Source organism: Crassostrea angulata, chromosome 8 (genome assembly GCF_025612915.1).
Source record: "Crassostrea angulata isolate pt1a10 chromosome 8, ASM2561291v2, whole genome shotgun sequence".
In the NCBI taxonomy this organism is placed as follows: domain Eukaryota; kingdom Metazoa; phylum Mollusca; class Bivalvia; order Ostreida; family Ostreidae; genus Magallana; species Magallana angulata.
In genome coordinates this window covers 46031710-46059400 of record NC_069118.1, presented here as the reverse complement: position 1 = coordinate 46059400, position 27691 = coordinate 46031710, and the positions used below count along the sequence as shown (strand labels likewise).

General features: G+C 31.0%; 1 pseudogene; it reads left to right on the top strand.

The window, feature by feature from the left end:
* LOC128158178 (kinesin-like protein KIF28) overlaps positions 1 to 24741 on the top strand; it is a 31731-nt pseudogene extending 6990 nt beyond the window's left edge.
* The last annotated feature ends 2950 nt before the right edge of the window (positions 24742 to 27691 follow it).

The following is a 27691-nucleotide window of genomic DNA, read 5'->3' as shown; positions in this document are numbered from 1 at the left end:
TCAGTAAAAATCTGTATTATGAAATGAACAATCTCTCTGCTAATTTTATATAAGCTCTAATTTCTTCAATATTCTCTACCGGTTTCTCAACCATATTTACAACAGTCTATGACTGGCTCTATTTATATGACTATAAGTTAAAAGTCTGAAGGCTCCTGTGTATACCGCTTAATAAGTATTGAATAGAACTATCCAGCAGTATCATCATTCATTTCATATACAAAATAAAAATATACATTACAATTTAAATAAGCCGCGTATTCTATCGATAGGCAAGCAGATCGATATCAGGCTAGTTAAAATGGTGACGGATACGAGAAAAAAAACAATACTTAAGGAATAAGGAATCATTCTCTGAGTATTATGAGGTGATTATTTTGGTAGGGGTGTGATTAAATCCAATAAAGGGCTTTATGATAGATTTGATCACGCCCCAACCAAAGTATCAGCTGATATATTTATAGAATAATCCTTATTACTTATATTTATCTAATTTAAAGCCATCGAACGATTAAAGTTTTAAATATATGTAAGCAAACCCTTAAGCGCTTCAATTTGACGGCATTATGGGTTATGTAGTACAAACGCGATATGTAGTGTAATCACAGGCAAAGACACTGGAAAATGTAAATATTCAACATGTGTTCTTCTGAACATTTCTAATACCAGGGATAACTATTGCAGACATCACTTATCCCTATGAATATACCAAAGTCAGATTTTAACAAATTAGATCGAATAATTTGGAAGTCACACCACCATTAGCATTGAAGCGTCTGTAGTATTGCCTGATTATATATATATATATATATATATATATATATATATATATATATATATATATATATATATATATATATATATATATATATATTCTAATGTAACAATTCTTAGTTATAGTCACTGAAAAAACTGAATAGCCAAAAGCCCCATGTAATATATAGGTGACCATGGAACTTGAAACATTAAATTATTGGTTAAAACAAAAAAGGGAAAAAAGGAGAACTGTGGTAAAAATATCGTTGCTTGATTTGTTTCTAATTATTTAATAATATCCACTATCTAAGAGGTTAGTATTCACATGTATATATCCCGTGTACATCATAGCTCGTGAACATTTTTTAACAGCGTTGGCGAAGAAACCTGGACATCAAAATGAAAAACGTAAGTCAAAATGCTATTTCAAATACTCTCGATCAATTAGATCTTCTAGATATGTTAGAGTGTTTATCTCAAGGGTGACATTACGCAATATCATTAATTGTGAGCACAAACATTTTCATTTTAGGCGTGCATTTTATACGCATGTCACATGGTCGTTAAAAGATAACGAAGTCTGGATCCATACTCAAAATTGTTTTCATATGATATATGAAAAGAAACCTAGAAAACCCAGAAAACATATTCACAACACAACACGAGTTTGATTTTTATCACAACATGGGTTGCAAACCAGTTTATCTTTAGTAAATCGCAAAATAAAGTCGCCGCAAATAAAAGTTGGTTTAAACTATCTACTACATATTTCACTCAATTACAAACACAATGATTTTACCAATAGTGATTTCGTATATTTACCGACAGTATCACTGAATATGATATTACAATAATATATTTAACAGTGATCTTACCAGGTATACAGGACATTCCATTATAAATATAATACGGAATCTTTGAAGATCAGGAGTACAATGGCACATGAAACTAACGCAGTAAAGGAAAAAACCTGTGGGTACGGGTTTTAGCGGGACTTGCGTTTATATATTAAACGAAGTTAGTAACGCGTGTATACATGTATTAATGACTTAAAAGTAGTCTTGCATTGGTCAAGAAGACGTGTATACCTGAAAATGGTCACTAAATTCTAAAAAAAAAAACCCACCTGACTTATCACAACAATCACACATGCACTCATTCATACATACAGCATTACAGTGTATCAGCAATGCGCGCTGAACAACATTAAATAAAGAAATAAATATGAACTGTGACACACTTATTTGTCATTTGTACTGTAGTAAATTAGCTGTTCTAATCTATAAATTTCATTTATTATAATATGTGCAGTAACACAATTTCCAAATTTCCTACTGAGTTGTCACATTTTTATCATATCTTATTTTATTCTAACATCTTCAATGATGTCTTGTCATCAAATTACAATTATAAGAAATATACAGAGAAGAATATTCTTCTATAAACAATTATATGAAAGATTATTGCAGCTCGTATAAATAAAAAAAAGATATTTGGCTATATCTTTCTATACTAAAAAATCAGTATAACTTTACGATAAACAGGGAAAAAAATATTTTAAGATAATGTTTACCAATTACTATAACTTTAAACGCTTTATCGTTCATTGGATTATTCTCATAACCTGTCAAATTGGTCAAAACAATTATGTTTATACGTGATTTCACGTAACAAATTGACTTAATTGTAAAGGTAATGGACGTTAAACTACTGTTTGATTGTTAATCTGTATAAATGTGTAGATAAACAAATAACGAGGTTTTGCAAAGGTTTACTCATAAACAAATGTCAACTATACCCATTAATGCCATATATCGTTGTAAACGATATCACAATTTGTCAAATGAATTTTATATTTACGTGTTTTACATCTCGGCAATGAACTATAATCGTCTTTCTTGTAACATGAGTTTTTTTGTGAAATTAAGCAATGTATAGGGACTCAAAACTTACACTGCTCCTAAAGGACTCGCTTGGAGGAAACAGCAAGACTGTCATGGCAAGTACAAAATGAAACATTATTATAAATTTTATTTACTAGTATCTGATGCATCTGTTTAGTCGAAAAGTATTTCATACTCATTGAGGCTTATCTATGTTATCAATAAAGTTTATATGATTATATAGGTGAAAAGAATTTTCCAGTTTTTTTCTGACCTATTCTTTTTACAAATTTTGATTGTCCACTTAATGTTATTATTGATTTTAGCTTGCTACTGTTAGTCCGCTACTGTCCAATTTAGAAGAAACAAAAAGCACTCTTAAATATGGTAATAATTGTGATTGGTCCTTGAATATTTATTTTTGTTTTATCTACGGTTAAGAAAATTATAATTGAGATAATATTTTAATTTCAAGAATTGGAGTGTCAATATTAATTTAGAAAAAAAGATAAATTTCAGATCTTTAGAAAAGGTTTAACTTAACAAATTACATAATGAAGAAAAAAATGTTAGTTAAAATTATCATTGAAGTCGTTTTATTTTTTCACTTAACATAAAAAGATTTCAAACATATTTTGTTTTACAAATAATCATATTTAGTTATATTTAAGAATTTCAAGTAAAAAAAAATCAAACGGTAGTTTCGAACTTCTTTGATATACAATTGCAGCTTTTGACGCAAAATCAATCAGAAATAATTCTTAGGCAAACGAATGCGAGCATTTAAACAACTCTGAGGTGGAAGATCTAATGGGAAGACTGCAGAAGATTAAAGCTGAATTAAATAATGTTCAGCAGGAAAAAGAAAAACGTGAAGACGTAATTAAAGAATTAAATTCAGGTAAAAATTCTAGATAAAAACAGATATAATCAAATGTGTATTTACCTTTTAGCAAATCTAGCAAACGCCATTAATCTGAATATATATTTTATAGTATTTGCATATCTATTTGTCAAATTATTAAACGTGAACAGAACTTAAAACTATGTATTTGATTTGTAGACTTACACAAACTTCGAGAACAGGTTTGTAATTAATATTTTCAAAAGAAACAGATTACAAATAGCAAATTGTGATAAAGAAAAACATGCATGCATTGATAAAATATTATTAAGAGTAAGTTCATTATTATTATTTTTTAATTTGATATCTTTATTTTGTGGAATTCACATAATTTTTCATTCTCATATTTTGAAAATATCAAACATATCCAATAGTGAAAAAAAAAACCAAAGTGTAAAAGCATAGTTTGATAGCTAGTTTGTAAAGAACCGATTTTTTAGTATAATCATAAACTTACTCTGAATAATTTTTCTCCGAGGACGTCAATAATATTCGGTGCTGGGTTTAAATTGTTGATGGCTAATCAAATCAACAAATCAATATTTTACAGCTTAGAAATGCTCTCAAGAAAGACGAGGTAAGCACTCTAATTATCGTTAACATTTTCATTTTAAAATAAAAAAAAAATTATTTAAAGATTTTGTTTTTACCAAATTTATTTTATAATTTTTCTAAAATTCTATCCATTTTTATTGGAAATTATAGGAAAAAATAATAATCAACAGGAAACTTAACATTAATTGTTTAAAACTACTTATAATGTCGGTATTTTGCTACTATAGAAATAAATAAAGGTTTTTGAGATACGCCATCTGGAATTAATTTTATGATACTTCCTATTGCATTTCGAACAGTGCACAATCAACTTGGCTATTTAGACAATTCAAATAATTTAGCTGTATTTCGAACGCTTTTATTCACTTTTCGTGCTTTGTATTTGAAAAAGAAGTTAAACGTAAATTTAAAATATCTCTATTTATCACATTATCAAATTATTGCTAGGTTTTGGTTGATGATATATACGTTTGCATGTATAGGAGCCTCTAAAAGAAAGTTTGTTGAATCAAGACAAGAGAGTCACAACTGTGCCACATCTGCTAAATTTAAATGAAGATCACATGCTGTCCAAATTGGTGCGATGCTACATCGAAAAAGGTAAAGTAAATTGACTTAACAAACTGAATCAATGTCTCTTTGATTATACTAAAAGCCTGTTTTCTTTCAGGTCAATGTATACATATTGGAGGCAAAATCAAAGATGTAGAGGGAGAACATATTTTGGTGGCGAGTGAGATTGAGTATGATGATAATGTTACAATTATTCTAGCATTTCTATGTAAGATACCTGATAGAAACTATTGTGTCTATGTTCATGTTAAAAATATCATCATCTGTAATCTTTGTTTCATAGCAAAATAGGACAAATCAGCAATAGAGAAGGGCAAGTGTTTTTACAAACGTTTAGAAAAAACGCAATAGCTTTAAATGGTCAAAGAATCGTTATGCATTTATCAGAACAGCGCATAAATAGTGGAGACAGGTACGTATAATGTTAACATTATGTCATGTTACTAAGATAAACGTGTTGAATATAACCATTGCTAGTATATTGATGCTCTAACTTAATTGAAGATGAACACTTTGATGAGAGTTGTTTATTTGTAAAAAAAAAAATTAGTTCAAATACAGACGTCTATTATTGTAGACTGATTGTGTAGTTATACCTGCACTTTATAAAGAAAGTTCGGGTATATTGTTGTTACACAGTTATGTCCGTCCGTCCGTCCGGCTGTCACGTTTTACTTTCTCAAACTGCTCTTGCATCTTATAACCAGCAGAAACTGAACTCTTGGAGTTTGATTTGGGGTATCATGTTGTTTTGTAAAAAGGTTTCAAAAATTTTCTGTAAGTCCTGGGGGTCAAATAATTGGTAAAAAACGACGTTTTTTTCACAAAAAACCTTCTTCCTCGAACTCCTCCTACATTTTCAACAGTAGACAAATCATCCCTTGGATTATGTTTTAGGGTATCCTATAGATGCGCAATAAGGTTTCGGAATTTTCAATTTTGTCCTGGGGGTCATTTTATGGCTGAAAAATGACGATTCTTTTTTACAAAAAAAACTGGTTTCAAAAACTTCATTTTTTTTGGGCACTAGCCAACAGATCATCTTATAGAATATGATTGGGGTGTTATAATTGAAGTGTGATCAGGTTCCAGAATTTTATTTATTAAGGGGATCATTTGACAACAAAAAATGATGTTTTATGGCAAAAAAACTGTGTTTCCCAGAACTCCTCTTACAACTTTTGGAGTAGCTACGTCATCTCTTGGGATATAATTGGGGCTGTCCTATAAATGTGCAATAAGGTTTTTAAAAATTTAAATTTCATCCAGGGAGTCAAAAAGTAGCAGAAAATTGACGTTTATCCATAAAAAAAACCCCATAGATCCAAGAGCTCATCTTATGATTTAATGGATAGACACATCATATCTTGGGATATGATATGGACTGTTCTATAACTGTGCAGTAATTAAGGTTTTAACAATTTAAATTTTATCCAGGGAGTCAAAAATAGCAGAAAATTGACGTTTATCACTTAAAAAAAAAACCCCATAGATCCTAGAACTCCTTTTATGATTTAATGGCTAGACACACCATATCTTGGGATATAATAGGAACTGTTCCATAGATGTGCATTACGGTTTTGAAAAATTAAATTTAACCCTGAGGCCCATTACCTATATACCTTTAAGAATCAAAAATATATATGGTTAAGGGGTGGGGATCTCAACTGTTTTCGAGATATCCGTGCACTTCCCGTTCGAGGGGGGTCATGACCTACATACCGTTTGATGCCCCTTGACACAAGAAACAAGAATATATATGGTTTAAGGGTGGGGATCTCAACTGTTTTGAAGATTTTAAGGGACTTGCTGTTGAAGGGGGTCAGGACCACCAACAGTGCCCATTACCTACATAACATTTGATGCCCCATGACATCAGAAACATGAATATTTATGGTTTAGGGGTCACGATTATAACAGTTTCTGAGATATATGGTAATTTCAAATTCCGGGGGGGGGGGGGAGAGACCCCAGGGGTCAGATCAAATAAACCCTATATATTGCCAGTAACAGTCAATATATGATTATAAAAACCCTTTATTATTATCTTTGTCCTTTTTTGAAGTTCCCATTTACAATAGAGTCTACGATTCTTCCTACAAGGTTCAATGTTAGACCCCACACCCTTTTGACACCCCCCCCCCCCGAAAAGTGGTTGTCTAACCCAAAATGAGAAAAATCAAACCATGGTGCACAACTAGATATGCAGGCCTATCATATCCTAGAGTTTTGTACAATTCTGTTTAGCCATCTCCGAGAAACAAGTTCAGAGCGGGAAAGACGAAGATAAAGAATATCAATACATGTATTAAGAACCGTACAAAACCAATAGGTCTCCAAATTTCATTCGGGAGACTTAATATATATAATAAAGATTAAATAGAGATAGGATCATCAAACATCAATAATTTTAAGATAATTGACAATTTCTAATTCTAAGGGGGTCAGGGATGACCCCTTAGGGTCATGACTTACATGCCATAATGATCTGATGCGCCATGACCTAAGGAGGAATAATATCTTTGGATCAAGGTGGGGGTCTCAATGGTTTTTATGATATTTGATAATTTCAGGAAGAGCACTTGGGATCATGACCTACATGTACATACCATCTGAAATACCTTGAACAAAGAAATAATAATATAATATGTATATGATATATGATTCAATTTAAGAACCCAGATACATGTATAGATCAAGCATCTATGTTTTGTAATACTTCCTATGTATATATACATGTATTAGTTTGTGTTTTGTTCTATACTATTAATGTTCATGACTGTACTATGGCTTAGTCTTATTTCAAATTACATTAAAAATTGTCAAATATATGACTTGTAACCCCCACCCCCAAACAAACTCAAATAAAAACTGTTCTCCCCTCCTCCCTTAATTGTCGAATGATCTATTCAAATCAAAATATAATTTGGGTGTCTAAAAACTTTTATAAACTTGTAAAAAATGTTATTCTTAACAAAATTAAATTACACCTTGTATAATTTACAGATGAGCTATTGAGATATGATCAGAGGTCGTATTTCTACCTTGGGATCAATAACTACATGTAGCATTCATTGACAATTTAAAATTAATATCAATAAATGATTCAAATTATAAACATTCACCCCCCCCCTCCAATTTAACCTGGTTCTAAAGATTCAGTCTTCTTAATACATTCTTACATGTGTACAGTAGGAAATTTTAAATCATTTCTTGATTGCTTTTTCTCTCCTGATGCACATTAACATTTTGGAAATTGCTTAATTCAATTTTCAAGATTTATAAACAAAATGTTTTATGCATGTGTATTTGGCTTTTTGGGGCAATTGTGAAATCTCCTAAACAAAGCAGTGTCATCATTAGGCTAGTAATTACCCACATGGATCAAACACTACATACAGATAAGATACTTTGTTATTTCTAGTTCTAGAATGTCTGAGTGTCTCCAAAGGGGCATAACCTATATACAATGATACGCACAATGACACAAACAGCAAAAATAAATGATATGGTTTAGGGATGAGGATCTCAGATCTCAGATCTCAGAAGTTAACAAAATATATTATTATACTTTCATGTTAAATACTGCAATCTGATTGGTTTAGAAGCAGTTGGTTATCCGTTCTATTACCCTCAGCGTTAGCAACACACATATGACAACGAGTAACACAACAAATTGTTACATGCGCTTCAATTATGCGTGTAGTGTCCGCCGTAGAATTCATTTCATTTCTTTATAAAAGCAGTCAAATTTTCTTTAAAATTAAGACATTCAGTATAATAAAATAAATAGTGCCTGTTTGGGAAGGTAACTGCTGAAATTGACACCCCTCGAAAACCCGACAATGGCGTTCTCGGGTTGTCAATTTCAACAGTTACCCTCCCAAACAGGCACTATTTATATAACAGTGTATCATCATTTCCTATTTCATAAAGGTGCGGGGGGGGGGTTAAAGACAACACCTGGGGGTCATTAATGTACTTTACACCATTTGATGCATCATAATGACATTAGAAGATATTTTGTATTTTCCTGTTTCGTGGGGTCAGAACAGTCCCATAAGGTCATGACCTACATAATATTTGATGCATTATAATACATTAAGAAATATTACTCCTTCCTTCCTATTATAACTCATATAAAAATGATAAGTGCCTACACTTACTTACATGTAATACACAAATTTAATACGAAATTGTTTATACAGGGTCAAAATGGGGTCAACTCAATAGTGCAAGTCTGACAAATGTCTTTTGCAATTAAAATGACAGAAACTTTACAAATGCGATAGGATAGGTAACGATGATAAGCTTATTTAGATATTAAAAGATGATGATACAGTACATGTATGCTGTCAAAGGGAGATCACATTTAGAAAGTGAAAGTAGAAATTATATATGCTGACATCTCATTTTATTGTGCTACTGCTACTACATGTATTATGCTTATCTATATTGATCAACATCATAATGATAATCCAATTAAAACACAATAATAAATTCCTTTAGTTGATCTTAACTAATGCTTTTCTGCATATGGAAAACACATACACATACTAATAAGAGCTGGGTAAAACTAGTACCCGCTAATGAAACCTGCAGACCTGTGTTGTGTACGTTACTTCAGAGAAAAATCAGTTATTTGTAACATGCATGTATTTTTATGACCTATTTTTCAAATCCACTTGTACTATTTTATTAGGTTAATAACAGCTTTAAGGTGGTGCAGGACACCTGCATCATGTGATATTGTATACTTCCTATTGAGATAAATAATAAAGTATATTAAATATTTATTAAATGTTTACCCCTAAATAATGTTACCTAACATTGAAGCGCAATGGGTTAGAGCGTTTACATGTCTGTAAGAGCATTGGGGTCCAAGGTGTATTTTTGGTAATTTTAGTACTGATATAAATGAATTTTCATGGGGAGGGGGGGGGGTCTGGACCCCTCACTCCCACCCTTTCTCTAAATCTGTGCACACGATTATGTACATGTAGGCACACAGAAGCAAATCTAAAACCGGCACGGGGAGGGGCATAATTTAATTTTCAATTTTGTTTGTAATAATTATATAGACCATTATACTTTCAATGACATGAACTGTTAAGATTATTGATTAACTGAAAATTCACTGCAAACAGTTCAACCCCAAATTGCACATTAAGTGCTGCACATGTGTATTATCATATGGGAAGGGATCTCATCCTTCAGTTATGAAAATTATAATTTTTAAATGTATTACTGGAGTTTGTATGAGGCCTTCATTTTTAATTAAACTGGTACAAAACAGTTTTATTTAGGGGCAAACAATTGGTGCGGGTATTACTGTCTAATGACAGCATCTAGTTTTAGTTTGTTAAACATAAGACAAAGTACAATGTACATTCTGCTTCTCTTTTTCAATAAATAATTTAAAATACAAGGGTTGGTCAAAAAGTAATGTCACACTTTGCACCGCATTTCACACTGGCGCTGTATTGTTTAAAATGATACATCAAACTGTTTCTTATCAAAACTCTAATTTGAACTAATTTTTTTTATTACATTTCGTTGAACACTGAGCAAGATTTTGATGTTCATAGCATTATATTTACATTCTACTTTGTTTTTCCATTAAATTCTGTGATCTTCAAATGCCTCTAAATGCAACAAGTAGTCAAAGGTCAAATTGACGAGTTTTATTATGACGTCACAAACGTTGAACGCTGTAAACTGCAACGTCACAAGCGAAAATCAAAGTTCATGCTTGTGGCTGTTACTGTGGCTCTTCCATTTATATTAACTTACCCTTAGGATAAGATAGGAATTTTAAAGTATGAATCACATTTGCAGACAAGGCAAGAAGTTAAAAAATGTAAATATAAGCATTGAATCATGATTTTTTGAAGTATACACTCTCATAACTGCAGCGGTGTGTGCATACAAATTTTCATAACGCGCTAACGCGCGTTACTCAATTTGTATGCACACACCGCTGCAGTTATGAGAGTGTATACTTCAAAAAATCATAATTCAATGCTATAATATATACGTGACATCGCCGTGTCATTAATTTACGTCTTTTTTAAGGTTTGTATTTATGCATAAATTACATGCTTCCAAAACTTGATAAAGATTTAAGCAACACAATATTTTGAAACTGATATATCATATACTTTTTCTAACTGTTTTAAAAAATTAGAGAACTTTACCGTCCATTTCGGATATCTACGCAATGCCTTTTGTCTTTAGATCAAGGAATAAAAAGACAGGTCATGCGAGTATTGGCATTTTTGCTTCGATGGATAGAAATCACATGACATATAAACCAAATAATGAGAGCAAGTGAACAGAGTACACTTAACGTGGTTCCAATATCTAATGAAAGCATATGGCATATTAATTGATAAATAAAATAGACAGTAGATATAGGCTCTGAAGGAAAGTTAAAACTAGGTGCTTTCGTCATGAGCTATATCATTAAGCTACGTTAATGAGTTCTTAAAGAGACCTCGACAAACTGATCGCACATTCAATAATATCCAAAATACTACCCCATCGATTACATTAAATGCATTAAAATTTTCAGATCTGAATTGAATTGGGTAGATATCTCAAAGCACAAGTTTATGTAAATTTACGCGGATTTTTCACGATTTTATCGCATTTGTGACATTACTTTTGGATCAACCCTCGTAGACACATACTTAAGCTAATGCCAACATGATACGAGACTGTGAATCGTAACTGGTTTTAGCTTTTGTTTTACCAAAATTTTAATGTTTTGGACCTTAAACGCTTTTATAATGAGGTATATAATACATGTAATTGGTATTTGAGAAATATTACTATATTACTTTATATTACTCCTAGATTAATGTTCGGAAGTCTTCGTTCGCTCTGGATTTTTGTGGACCCAACATCAGATAAACCTAATGTAAATGAAGATGATTTCACTTATGATGATGCAGAAAATGAAATAATTATGCTTACAAACACAGAGGAAACTATTCCAGCTGGTATGCGACATAATAAAAAAAAAACGAAAGGGCAAAATTGGTCACAAATATTTTTGTAGATTTTTTAAAAGAAATGTCGTATTTAAATCACATCACAAAACAAACATATATTTTAAAATATATCCCACGAATTTAGCTCGTTTTGAGCTGATTTCATCGAAAAGATTTTTGCTCCGTTTAAATTAAACGTTTATCATACAATTTTGAGCATTGGTCAGTGCGACTTAAAAAAAATTAATTTTGAGACAATATTCAATTAATCACCAGATCTATCAAGTTGACTGTTACTTGTACTTTATGTTGTGTGTATAAGGTCTTTAAGACTATAATTTTTGAATTGCTATAGAGTAAAATATCATAAACTGTGTTGAGCTTTACAAAAAATGTTGCTTTTACCATGCAAATTCCACGGGACTTTAAAAAAAATGTTTTCTTTCTTCTTCAACTTCAGACTTAAACGTTTTTTGGCAATTAGAATGCCTAACAAACGGATGTCTTATTGTTTGCAAAATATCTTTAATCTGGACGTTATGAATTTGTCTTAACACAATTCTTTTAAATTTTACCTGCATGACACATTGTAATGTATCAAAATCATAAAAAATGAGTCATATTTCTGACTTATCAAATTATTCAAAAAATGTTAATTGGGTATTTTGTTATGTTTGCGGTTTTGAATTAAAATAATATAAATGTTCAGATGACATGCATGGCGTTGAGGAGAAAGTTAATTAAAAGGGCAGAGGAAGTAAAAGAGGCTAACTTCAAAGCTGTGTTATCAAACAAACCGTTGGTGTTTAGTCTGACACTTACTTCTGCTTATTTTTTGGGACTCAACGACGAATCAAACGTTGTAAGTACATCTATATATCGATCTATCTATCTATCTATCTATCTATCTATCTATCTATCTATCTATCTATCTATCTATCTATCTATCTGTCTGTCTGTCTGTCTATCTATCTATCTATCTATCTATCTATCTATCTATCTATCTATCTATCTATCTATCTATCTATCTATCTATCTATCTATCTATCTATCTATCTATCTATCTATCTATCTATCTATCTATCTATCTTCATGCATTATATTTCTTTTCAAACACAGGTTATTGTTAAGATATGGAACAGAAAAAACAATTGCCGATATATTTGGACCGAGAATGAGTTTGTTCGAGCCATGGATGACATTAATGAGTTTAAGGTACACATAGAACGCCTAGAAATATATACCAATCCATTCTAATTGAGTATAATTCGGCTTTGTTTGTTAGCTAATGTTTGTTTTACTCTGTTTGAATGTCAGCGTGTTTTTTTTTTTTTTAATTTCTTTATTTGTTTATCAGTGTCGTATGTCTGGCTCAAGGTTTTTTTGAAGAAATGATGCTTTGAAATAGACCATTAAGTGCTAAAATGCAAATATTGCAGGAAAATGTTAACTGAATATATTTTCTTGAAATTTTCAGGAATGATAGAGAATGGTAATATCTAGGAAGGATTTTTTTATTTTTTCAAAATTTATTTCTGGTCGTCCATTACCTGTCCCGCGACAAAAAAGATTGTCACATCGAGATCTCAAAAACAATAAAGACTTGAACATTCAAACTTTGTAGGATGATAGACCTGTATTTGTAGATGTGTTAAAATTATTTTGTTTTGTTCGCCGAAACTTCCGGTTGTCACTGGAAGCACTTCAAAAATTATTGATTTACTTTTTATATTCCTTTTCCATAGAATAAACATAAAGGTATATATCTATATATAGGTTATCTATGCGATGTTATATAAAAAAATATTCTACTTCCGGTGAGATGTCTCAATTATCTCAAGTAGCTAGCTTTTCTGATCACAATTTGTCCGTTGTCTGTCTTTGTCGTCGTTGTTGTTAACTTTTCACATTTCCATTTTCTTCTCAAGAACCACTAGGCAGATTTCAACCAAATTTAGCACAAAGCATCACTAGGTAAAGGGGATTCACGTTTGTTCAAATGAAGGGCCACGCCCTCTTTAAAGGGGAGATAATTGAGAATTATTGAAAAATTGTTGGTATTTTTCAAAAATCTTTTTCTCAAAAACTATTAGGCCAGAAAAGCTCAAATTAAAATGGAAACATTTTCAGGTAGTGTAGATTCAAGTTTGTTCAAATCATGGTCCCCGGGGGTAGGGTGGGGCCACAATAAGGGGATCATAGAAATATATAGAGAAAATATTTAAAAATCTTCTTCTCAAAAATATTGGGCCAGAAAAGCTCAAATTAAAATAGAAGCATCCTCAGGTAGTGTAGATTCAAGTTTGTTCAAATCATGGTCCTCGGGGGTAGGGTGGGGCCACAATTGGGAAATCGAGTTTTACATAGGAATATTTAGAGAAAATCTTTAAAAATCTTCTTTTCAAAACTATTAGGCCAGGAAAGCCCAAATTTGAGTGGAAGCATCCCCAGATCGTATAGATTCAGGTTTGTTTGAATAATAGTCCAGGGGTAGGGTGAGGCCACAATGGGGGATGAATTTTTACGTAGGAATATATAGAGAAAATCTTTAAATATCTTCTTTTTAAAGACTATTTGGCCAGAAAAGCTTAAACTTAAGTATAGTCATCCTCGGGGTAGTGTAAATTCAAGTTTGCAAAATCATAGACCCTAGTGGTAGGGCGTGGCCGTGATGGCGGTTTGAATTTTTACATAGGAATATATAGAGAAAATCTTTAAAAATATTCTGAGAAAGTTTTTGGTACAAAACTCAGTACTTAGTGTGAAAGCACAGGTTATGCAGATTTAAGTTTGAAGAAACCACGATTCCATAGAGAAAAGAGGGGCCACGAAATGGGGGATATATGGGAATAAAGAAAAATCTTCTTACAGGTACAACAACAAAAGGGTCTTGGTATTTACCAAAAAAAAAAAGAGGTGAATAAAAAAAAAGATCTACTGTTCTTAGTTGTCAAGATATTTTGATACTGTAAGACTAATTTGATCAGAATTAAGGCAATTGTTGCTCAGGTGAGCGATGTGGCCCCTGGGCCTCTTGTTTAAAGCACATTTTGTACTCGCGAGATCTCAGAGACTATAAGTTGATCAATGGACGAAACTTTCATGGATGATAGACATTCGATTAAGGATGTGTTTAACGGTTTCATTTTGTCTTCCGTCACTTCCGGTCCACACCGGAAGAGTTCAAACAAATCGAGCTGTTATCAGTTTAACTGCTATCCTTTGATATTTTAGTTAATTAAATGAAGAATAATGTACAAAAGGCAAGTATGCAATAAATATCTAATATAATTTACATTGAGCACTTCCTTTTGTACGTTTCCTGTCCCAAGATAAAAATCCATATTTCGACGAGATCTCAAAAACTTTAACGACATGAACAACCAAAATTTGTGGGATGATAAACCAAATTGAATGTATGTACATGTGTTAACACTGTTTTGTTTTATCCGGCGTAATTTGCGGTCGTCACAGGAAATACATCCAAATTTGATTTTATAAAAGTATTTTGGTTATTACGCACGGAAGTAATTATTTAGCAATCGAAATACAAAAGGTTATCTATACATGTTAACAAAAACAAAGAAAAGTTTTACTTCCGTTGAGAAATCTCAAATGTCTCAGGTCGTCTTCTTTTAAACAAAGAGAATGAGAGATCAAGACACTAGACTTTTATGGATAATGGACATTTGATTGAACATGTGTTTATCGAGTTTTATTTGGTCGTACGTCACTTCCGGTTCTCACTCAAAGCGTGCAAGGAATAGATGTTTTGTTAACTTTAGATTTGTTTTAACGTTTTACTGAATTTGATGCACAGTAACGTACCGTAGGAAAATTTACTAAAATATCTACTTTTAATTTCTTAAATCACTTCCATTTGTTCGTTTTCGGTCAGGGTTTTTTTCTCAACGAGATATTATAACTAAAAAAAACTTGAACATCCAAACTTTGAGGAAAGACAAAAGAATGCAAGCATATATATTTACTTTGTTCTGTATGAACTGGCGTAACTTCCGGTCATCACAGAAAGTACAGAAAATTGACATTTTGTCTTTTTGTTTTGTTTATCTATTGGGAAATCCTTTACAGATTATAATTTATCCGTTTACTGTTAACAAGAGAAATTGATTGTTTGTACAGAAGTTAACACATGAGAAACGGAAGACTTCTTTGTTGCTATAGCAACAAGAGTTTAGTTTTTTTTATTGTTGTTTTTTTTCCTTTTCAAATCGTCAACAAAGCTGTATTCATTGTTGTAAAAAAAACTTCTCTTTACTCTAATTGCAGATTGACTGTGAAAATGACTTTGACCCTTTTGATATAACACCTCACAGTTATACGCCAGTAGGAGTATCTTTTGTAAAGAGAGACGACTCAGGAAGAAAGCAGAAGGCCAAAAATAACAAATCGGATCTTCTTGACCAAAAGGGGAGCAAAATTGGACACCTTTGCTCATCGTTTGAAGTTACAACAGAAACGCCAAGACCTAATTCGGTATAGATAACTTTTTTTAAAATATCAAAAACTAATGCCCTACATAAATAATTATATTCAATTATAATTATCGACGTAAACACAATAAAGGACTTGATTATAAACATAGGAATATCCAGGGAAAACAAATGCATTTTTATCTACACAGGATCTACTTGTATTTCACTACATTTTCCAGATAGTTTGTATTATGAATCTATTAAGCTGACATTATCATACCTATTGTTCCTCAGGTGGGCGTTGTAACCCATTGACCTTTTGCTGGTCTATCATATAGAACTTTTTTTGCAAAAACATTTTTATCAGAAATGCAAATGTATTACAATATAAATGAGCTTAAATGAATCGATTGAAATAATTTTTGTGAGATATTCGCAGTATAGCATTTTAGAAGCAGCGATGAATAATTCCAGAATATTGAAATTTTAACATTTAAGGATGCTGTTTACTCAGGATTTGAGTTTTCAAGATTGTTCAATGTCATACAAGACAATACATAATCACATATCTCAAATTTTGATCATTAACCTCAGATAATTTTTGTATCAGCAGATGAAGGTCAATATAACTATTTAAGGACTTAACATGTTTTAGTGTAATATAAAGAAAAATATATTTATGCTTTTGTTATATGGTTTTCTGCTAAATTGAGTTAGAAAAGGTAAATATTGAAAACTAACAGAGGAAATTTGGACTATTTAAAAAAAATATTTGTTACAGAAAACATAATGTGTTGTACCTATTTAGGAAAACATTATGTGTTGTACCTATTTAGGAAAACATTATGTGTTGTACCTATGAAGCTACACTGCCACTCTGAAACTGTATATCATTATTTAAATGTTTCCAAAAAAATATCATAGGCCAATTAATCTCCTTTTTTTATTAAAGTAAAAAGTAACACAACAAGTCCAATGTATATAAATACAATATATTGTTTTTCATTTTCATATATAAAACGTCATCCTTACTTTGATTTGAGAATGTACACAAGATTTAAGCGCAATAGAAATATAATATAAATATTATGTAAATGATCTTCGTAGTTCTAAAACATACAAACCGCTTTTTAAAACATCATGATTAGTTCATGAATATGTTAAGTTGGAAGAAGGCATTATGATCACTTTGATCTACTGTTTAGAGTAATGTTCCATTATATCGTAAACGTAGTACATTTGGCTGTGTATGCTATTTAGCCTATTTGGCGGAAAACGGCGCCCGCTAAATCAAATACATCGCCAAATGTAAAATTTACAATTACACATATAGATAAGTAGGTACTTTTAAAAATGCGCTAAATCAAATCCACGCTAATTTTTTCAAATATCATATTCCCCGCAATATCGTACACGCTAAATATTGTATGTTTACAGCATGTTACACTATTCGCTATATCATTTTTTAAGGCCTAGTCAAGATTAAACATTTCTATTATTTTTAGATTGGCAGTCAGAATAGAATGAATATTTCTATCAATTCTGCTACATTTGACGAAAAGCTAAAAGACAGATATCTCGAGGTAATCAACATAATTGTATATTCATTATTATATATCACTTTCAAATAAAATGCTGTATTTCAACTACTATTAGCGACGACTTCATTTCACAATTAAACGTAGATAAACTGCATCATGACAATACGTTCCTCCATCAAGATTTAAAAAAAAATCAAACAATCCTCTAAAAAGAACTGAAGTTTCCAACTCGTGTTGTTAATAACTGTAATGTAACTGTTTTACGTATTATATTTTGGCAACATAATCTTTATTTCAGGTTTGATGGTCTAATTAGCTTATCGAACTTAGGTCATTTCACTTGCGATTTAAATGAGTACGACAGAAAGTGTTTTATACTTAGAATATTACCGTTTTCAAAAAATGTTTTTGAGACAATCTTTCCAAAATGATTATTGTATGATTATAACTAATTGCAGATAATATTAGACCATGTGCATTTGATACATATTGGTCTATTAACAACATCAATGTTGATTTTTAAGAAAAAAAATATCAGGGGATTTCAGTAGTTGTTTGCGACGAAATATATATTTTCTACAACAAAACTCCCGCGAACCTTGCGAAACTTTCTAGCACGCGAATTCAAAATGTTTCACAGTATAAAATAACTAAGACTGTAAACTTTAAAACTTAAATCACACTTTTCTAGCATGATAAAACGTTGAATGATTTTTGCAATTGCATTTTAAACATTATAAATCATTTGCAATTATTCCTGAAAAATCGTATTTTTAGGTGAAATGTTCTTTTCGTCTTCCATACACTACAAATGAAGACGGAGACCCTGAAGAAATTGAGACCAACGAATCTCCAGGACAGGCCCCTATTTTTAATTTCACCAAACAATTGGGCATCAACGAGGTGTTTGGTTTTGAAATTCAACAAATACTCCTCCTTGTTACATGTTTGCACTCTATCAAACTAATCGTTCTGAAACGCCACTGCGCAGCTAGTGAATAGTTTGCTGTTAATCGTCATTATTATTTGAAAAATTAATTATTCGTAAAATGTCTAAATGGGACATTCAACTATTTAAAAAGTTGTTTAATTTTGGTATCAGAAATTACAATGTTTACATTTTGGTAATTTATTTGTAAATAACCATTTTAAGAAAGCCTAAGGTAAATGTTATATCTCACAAATGCAACTTGTTTGATGAGTTAGATATAAATTCTCAAGCTATCCTGGCGTAATAGAGGAACCTTAAGCTATATATTGTATATATTTTGCCGTTATAATGCGTATTTATTATTATTTTTCGAAGAAAATCGACTTATTACCACAATTCTTGCTGGTGCGTGTGTGGGGAATTCCAAGACCGTCTTCTGATCTTTATGTAGAGCGTGGCGACTTGGCAGAGATTGTACAAATATTAGTAAGTATTAAAAAAACATCAACCATGTGCCACAGTCCAAACACAGACTATTTAAAGGTACTCCCTCAAACTTTCTAAAACATAGGAGTTCTAAACTGAAAGTATTATCAACATTACACACACGTACATACGCATAACACACAAATGAATTCATTCAACGCCCCCCCCCCCCCACACACACACACAATTTGTTCAACAATGTCGGAAGTATTTGATTAACATAATAAATAGATATGACACAACGTTTGACAACACAAAACGTTTTGATTATAATTAATTTAAACAGTTAAGAAATTGATTTGTACACTTAAATTAAAAACGATTGAAGCTCGGCGGATACTGAAGCCACAGAGCGTTGGAAATATGAAATCAAAGCGATTGAAAACTGAGTTAGAGTCTACTGAGGAAATTTCATCGCAGAATAAGATTTTAGAGCATAATGGTTGTCCTTAAAGAAACAAGATATTCTTAAATTTTTTACGGAACAAAACGAACAGAAAACAGGATTTAAATTTATTATTACTTATTTGGAATGGACTATACACGAACATTCTGTGATATTGCGTGTGCGATTTTGATCGGGAGTTGCGAGAAATGTCTGACATAAGCTATAACTGATTTTTAACTACTTTGACAAATTGCGAATGTAATTTTCAGTGACTCCTAAGCCATGATCATTTGTTCTCGCAACTGATATTATATTGTAAAATCCAACAAATAAAAATCATTTCGTGTTACAAAAGATAGATACGTGTTTTTTTAAATTAGGGTTATGTGTTTTTATAACGATATTAGGTGTGTTTTAACGTAAGATCATATACATAGAAAAAAGTAGTGACCGAGATTATTCATGCGGTACATTGGCCTCTCGACCCAGGCTGATGTTATGCAGGAATAACAGCGGAGAAAACAAAAAAAAGTGTAAATTATATAGCGTTATATCGGGTCTATTCGAAAAGAACTATAATTTAGTAAGTTTATCAAATAAGGTTAAATTTATTAATAAGGATTTTAAAACATTCTCCGAAAGAAAAAAAAAACTACTGGTTTTTTAAAGGGGCATGGTCACGATTTTGGTCAAAAATCGTTTTTTCGATTTTATTGATTACAATGCTTCAGTAAGGCATTTTCAATAGGCAACCAAAATTTGCGTCTCATTTGATGATATATACGCGAGTTACAGAGCTTACAATTCTTTGCTATGTAAACAAAGCGCTTGTTTACATTTCGAATGTGAAAGTGCAAATTACAGTTTTATACCTTAAATAAATGTGTTAGTCGTTAGGAACTGTTTATTTATGATTAAAATGAATAATAACATAGACAAACCAGCTTTAAAAAGTTTTTACAGGTATATTGAACACATGTAAACAAAAAAAAAACAGGGCACGAGCCTTGTTTACATGACGAAGAATTGTGATCCCTGTATCTCAATTAAAACTCAACGACTGGTACCCAAATTTCATTTGATCATTAGAAATGTGTATTCTTAAAGCATGACAAATAATAAGAACAGAAAAATAAAATTTGACGAAAATCGTGACTATGCCCCTTTAATGTTCGAGTGTATCAATTTTGTGGATTGAGTGAAAATGATTTTATCAAGGATACGTGGCCAATCAATCTTTCAATACGCAATCTTATAAGATATTGAACGTCAAAGAAGATTCTGTACCGAAATTCCATGTTAATTGTAATAAACAAATACTGATAAAACCACATTATCATATGTCATTTCTGTAGCCAAAGTTAGTAGTATCGATGGTTTTCTATTTTTCTATGTAAAATTAGAACGAATAAACTTGCTATTCTATCTATTCGTGAAATAGTTTCCGTGCAATCTGCCCATAGTAAATAGTCATCGAAACTATTAACCGGCGGCATTCGATTTCCCTCTTATTTAAATTCGGAGTACCTCTGACGTAATCCGATCGCTACATTAAATTCAAAGTCCAATATTTGATTTGTTCATCTTTTGAAAATTCTGCATCACTCATCCTATTTACTGGCTATGAGGACGATAGCAGGTTAATTGTCCCAAGACAACAACTATTTCACGAGGCAAAGCATCGCCTCGTGAAATAGTTGCTGTCTTAGGGGACTATAATCTTGCTATCGTCCTCATAACCAGAAAATAGGATGGGTGATGCAGAATGTTTTTATGTCTTCATAGTCAGTAAATGGGTATATACTATCAACCTATCGTAAGTTTAATAGGGCTAAATCGTCGTTGCCGTTTTTAGACTATAATAATATCTTTATCTTAGATTCAGAGAAATGAGTAAAAGTTTAGAAATATACATAATACGTAAAGAAGTTCCATTCTTGTTATTTATTTCGTCAATTAAAGGTTGTTAATGACCAATATGACAGGTCAAATATTGTATTAGCGTACCTATATTTTTAGGGGAAATATTGCTTACGATTTTACTGGTAGCTTCTTGGATAGAAATGATTTTCATAGTTATAGTATCAATGATACTGTTACTTTCTTATCATAATTTATATCTGAAAATGATTTGTGAAGAATATTGTAATAATGGTAAAAATCACAGCAAACAAAAATCTTTATCTAAATTGTTAACAAACACCAATAATTATCTAGTTTTATTAATAAATCATTGATATTGCTAAAAAAGGTATCTTGATGTGTACGCATTTACTTGTATCATTTATTTTAATGAATGACCTTCTTATTTTAAGGACCAAAAAGACGACCTGATCGAAGGATTAAGAAAAGAAAGGAATGAATATAACAAACAAGTGGAAGATTTAAAGAAAGCTCTTCAGAATAAACAGAATAAGATATAAAATATAAAATACACTTACAAATACCAAAAAAACACTACCAAAATGCAAAACGATTGATTATCGTTGAGTGTTTTTTGTGTGTTATCTTCCTAACAATTGGTAGAAATAAAAAAATGATGTATAATTTTACTAATTTGATAAATATTGCCCACATTTGTTTTGAACAGATGTACAGTGAATCCGCATGATCAACATAATGTGTGCTAAAATACTTTTTTTTTAAAAATGTGTTATCTATAGCTGCTTTTAGTTTGGCAATGGTTAAAAAGAGTCATAATTTTCTGAAAATTATTTAAGTCATATTCCAAGTAGTTTGGTTTATATTTTATCACTTTAAATTTAAAATATATTAATGTTACTATAAGAAGACGTAAAACTTGGTAAAACAACATAAATGTGATATAAAAAACCATAACAAGTATAACACTATGCACTTTATGCTAAAAATTGAAAGCCTTTCCAATGTGCATACTATATTTAGTCATTCGTATATCATACATCATAAACAGATTAGAGGTGGCTTTTTTGCAGTTTGTTAATCAAGCAAAATTGGAACTAATATCTTTACCGAAAGCATTAAGGAAAACCCTCACTTTTGTTAGAAGTTTCCTCTAAGTGAACATTCTAATTTGTATCCATTTTTTTAGGAAGGGCAGCATAAATATTATGTATGGGTACCCGCTATACAACATTATATTTATAGACTTTTTTTCTATTACCATGTAGCTTTGAGTCTGTGACTGAGTACCAAACTTCCTGAGCTTTAAAATCAATGAAGACGTTCAAAAAGTCATTTTGATTAACGTTTTTATCAATGTGAACAAATAAAATGAATATGTTTTGTATAAGCTTTTCCAGTCTTATAATGATGAAATGGTTACTGTCAAATATCATATTTGATATTGCATATAACATACATAATTAGTTACATAGTTAGTTGTAGTTGTATTTTTATTACATACTTAGTAATAAATATAAAGCGTTTGCATATGAGCTAAACCTAACGTTACAGCTTCAGAGCTAAAATCCATGTTTCGGAACTTTTCGGAACTCCTCTGGGTTTTTCACTTTATGTTATAGATCTTAATTTAGTAAACATTCATTTTGCATTCATTATAAAACCATATTCCAAGGTAATAGAACTATAAATTGTAATCAACTGCCATATTTTATGTATGAAAATGGAAAACATATTACCTTTACAAAGATAATCTAATTTTAATTAATTGTTGTTTTAAAAAAAAAGGACGGTAGATTCCCACGGTTACCGTAATAGAACTAACAATTGTAAAACTCTCAACTGCCATATTTTTTTGTATATTAGTTAAAACAATTTACCTTCATAAAGATAACCTAATTTCAGTTAATCGTATGTTTTTTATTTTTAAATATCAAACTCATTTAAAAAAAAATAATTTGCTGTTTTTAAAGAGCAAACTTAGTAACAATTCTTTAAGGTACGGTAGATTTGATTAGTATGTTATTACGTAGCAAAAAATACATTTTATAATTAACTGCCTTTTCCATATCACATCCTATATTAGCCCTCCATCAATATCAGCCTTCGGCCCTCTGGCTGATATTGGTGTCTCGGTATAATATATATATACACGATGTAATATGGAAAAGGGTATGTATTGTTTCTCTGGGAACATGTATTAAGTTTGGGATCCTATATAAATTGTAGTGTGTAAATTTCATTAAAGGGATCTAGACACAATTTGAGCTCAACATTTTCAAATTCCATTTCAATTATCTAGAATTGTAAATTTGGGCATTTTAAATGATTCCTCAAAAATTGAAACCCAAATACTGAGTTACAAGCAAGACACAGAGTTCAAAATTCTTTGTTAAGCGATTAAACCTCATACCAATACAAAATATATGTATTAATAGGTATGGGTATTAGATTCAATCGAATGTGGCTTTTTTGTTAATAACATTATTTATAAACACATTGGATCAGTTTATCTTGTATGACACGGTGTATTTTGTCACAGAAATGGCAATTTAGATACTTTGCATTATTTGTAAACAAATATAAAACGGCCTTTGTTTACATAACAATGATTTCTTACCTCTGTACATGTATATCGCTTGTAACTTGAATTCTAACATTTAAATTTTAGTTTTTATATAATTATAGTCTTTAGATTAGGTCAATGAATGGTGTTTAGACCTGATGAGAGTATATCGGCTCATCAGGTCTATATAACCATGTATTGACCGATATCAAAAGACGATAATCATTTATTATAATAAATAAACACTAATTCTCAGCCTTATTTTCAAACGCATAATAGAGAAATAATTCGTTCATAATGAATAGGTGTTAATTTCGCTATTATGACGTCACAATTTCGCACGTGCCAAAACCAGTATTTCGACATGAAAGTCGATTTTAAGTAAAGTGAGGTAGGTCTATAAATTTTCTATTTTTAGTATAGTAAGGTCTAAACTAACACGTAAAGCATGGTCTTGTGAAAGGAACCGACCAATCATGTGCTTGGAAAAAAATATACTATAATAAAGTAAGTTAATGAAAATGCATAAGTAAACAATATTAAACATAAAAAAAGACAATTTTGAAAAAAAATCGTGTCTAGTTCCCTTCAAAACTTATGGTTAAATTGTATAAATATAATATGATTAATGTCAAGCTAGTCTCATTTATATAGAGAATTTAACAAAATAGTATATTGCACATTAATTTTTCTCATCATTTTACAGGTATTTGAAAAGATGATTATTCATAATTATGTATATCTTAAATTATTATGTATCTCAGTATTACATATCTACGTGTCACGGAATACAATATTTTCATTGTTCATGTAAATTTATATATACATTTTGCCAATAAACTACAAATTGTCAGCACAAAAGTAATTGCTTATCTTATACTTTTAGTATTTCATCACAAGTGAGTTTATGTCCGGAATCTATAATTACATTTTACCTTATAAGTAATAACTGAGAAAACAAATCAAAAACCTTTCATTTTCGATAAACCAGTCCAAAATAGCAAAAATGAAAATAAAAAGGTGGACACGCTTTGGCGGATCCAAGTCAGTGGAAATTTGCATCAAAATGCATGCTTTCAATTAATAATATAGAATGGTTACGTAAAGAGTGAGTATATTTACGGGGAACTTATTAAGGGAACACAAATTAAAAAACGATAAATGTTGATTCAATAAGATGATTCAATTCGTTTTTTGAATATCCTCTCCTTGTGAAATGTAATTAACACACCCGCCCCTTCTCATGTTACCAAGTAAAGGGACTTCCGACCAGATTCTTGTGCAGTGGATGTTATTTTTGTCATCCTAACTCGATATATAAATAAGAGTATCATAATACCGTCCAGGGTTATACAACTTGTTAATCTTTCTTTTATTTTTTATTTTTAAAGCGCTAAGCATAGCTAAGCTTTAAATAACCGCCCCCTATGAGCAGAAGTATACATCATTTAAACTGGTTAGGGAATAAGTTTCAGGGGTTTATGCACATAACTGCACGGGCTATATTGTGAATCGAATGCTTTGTCTATTGTAAATTTAATGTACGGGTCTTACATACATCATTGCAGGAGCTACCACGCAGTGATGAGGAAATATAGAGCGTATACAGAAGCTGGGATAGATAGATAGATAGATAGATAGATAGATAGATAGATATATATATATATATATATATATATATATATATATATATATATATATATATATATATATATATATATATATATATTTATCTGAACGGCCAGAACTGAAATCTAAAGGAAAATACATGCGATGGTTTGTGTTATAATTAACTGTGCAGCAGAATTCGTTCAAACTGGATTTATTTAATGTGAATTAGATCGCTGGAATTCGAATATGCAACTGGGCATACCTTGCTAGGCCGGAGACGCGATCGTGGACGATAATAGTTGATATGTCGACAAAGAATAGTATGTATGTGAGACTTTTGTATGTTTTGTGATAACTACTTAGCCAGTGGTAAATCTGCCGCTCGGAATACGCCGAAGGAGTTGATGCACTGGTCATCGCTTTGCTTTATGATGCTTATTATGACGAACAAACATGTTAATAAAACTCATCGTTACCAAATTTGAACAGCAGTGTTACAGTGAAAATGTATATGCCTACATGTATATCGATCTCAAGCAGACGAAATCGTGAAAAGACGCTTAATTTTCTATTTAGTTGATCAAATGATTTGTATTGTTTATTGTTGACGGTGAAACTTTTAACTTTTTATATTTATAGAATTGTAGTATATTTGCTGACAATAAAAGAGACACAACTTTACATTTTGTTGGTAGTGTTTATTATGGAAATTTCCGTTCTATAAATAGTGTTAAATCAAAACAGATGGGAAGAGTAGATCCGGAAAGAATTTGTTTGATGCAGGTATCAACGAAATTTTTCGACCAACCAGAAGCGCCAATACCTTATCAAATTAATAAATATCAAATGATTAAGTGTACAATTAGAGCCAGCCAAGCAGCCTTTTAGTGGCATGCAAAAGTATCAAAACTAAGCATAAGGTACACAAACCGAAAAAAACCCCACCCCAGCCTATTAAAATCAATTGCTACACCGAAGCAAGGGCCCAACGCCAATCAAGGTAAAGACAAATAGACTGGCTCCTTTGTTATAACAGTATAATGTAGACACTTTTTGGGAGTTGATTTTAATCAACTCTCCTATGCAGTTACTCAGGCAAACCGAAAGTGAAACAGTGTTTGGACCTAATCACAAATCAACACCGCTGACAACATTGAGTTCTAATCAATAAATTCGATTTAATGGGTTCTTAAGCATTGTTCTTCAAGGAAACTCTTTTATAGATACCTTGTAAATAGTCAGATTGTAAATGGTACGAACAATTTAGATATTTTTTGAAGTCGTACATTTTATGCATTCCTACGCCAGAGTTCAATATAGTCTCGTTCAACCAGACGCTCGGCTTTCTCCGTAAATCTCCGACAAGCATAGAGTCTCTCTTGCTTGTCGGAAATTAACGAATACAGTTGAGAGTCTAGTTGAACGAGAGTAGAGTTCAATTTTGTTTGGATCCATACAATTTCTCATAAGTATTTCGATTACTAATACGTAGTTTGATGGAATAATTCTTTGAATATTACACAACATGATTGATATTGGATTTTCACGAAATTTCTGTAGGATTCATATTATAAAAATGTACGTAATTCAAATACTTATAGGAATTTACTTGCCATGCAAAATAACATATCGTTGATTTTAAAATAAATAACAATCGATAAAATCAACTCCCGTCAGTACTTCAGTACTTTGATTTAATCAGAGTTTCACAAGATTTTTTTTTTAATTTTAGCTTTGTTTGATAAAGTCCTGGAATAAAGTCAAAATATAATAGTTCTGCTCTTACGAGACCAAAAATGTTTGATCGAAAAATACAAAATGAAATTCTACTATTAGAGTTCAAGGACCTTTCAAAAATAAACCATTTAGAATTTACAGTGTTCACCATTGAGTTTTGTTGTGTAAAAAGGGTGAATTTAGAATGATTTACTATTTATCATATACAGAAAGTATTTCAATGATGGCATACCACCCATTGAATCATTTGTTCAATAATCATCAATACTAGATGCTTTATATTTAACTAAAACAATGTGAAAAAGGTGTGTTTTGTTAAGTCAACATTTATAATTATTAATATATACCAATCTCAGTATAAGTTTTCAGGATTCGAGTAGAAGAGTAAATATTACTTTGCTTTATATTTGAAGCCATGTTTAAGTTCATCTTGTAAAATATTCTCAAC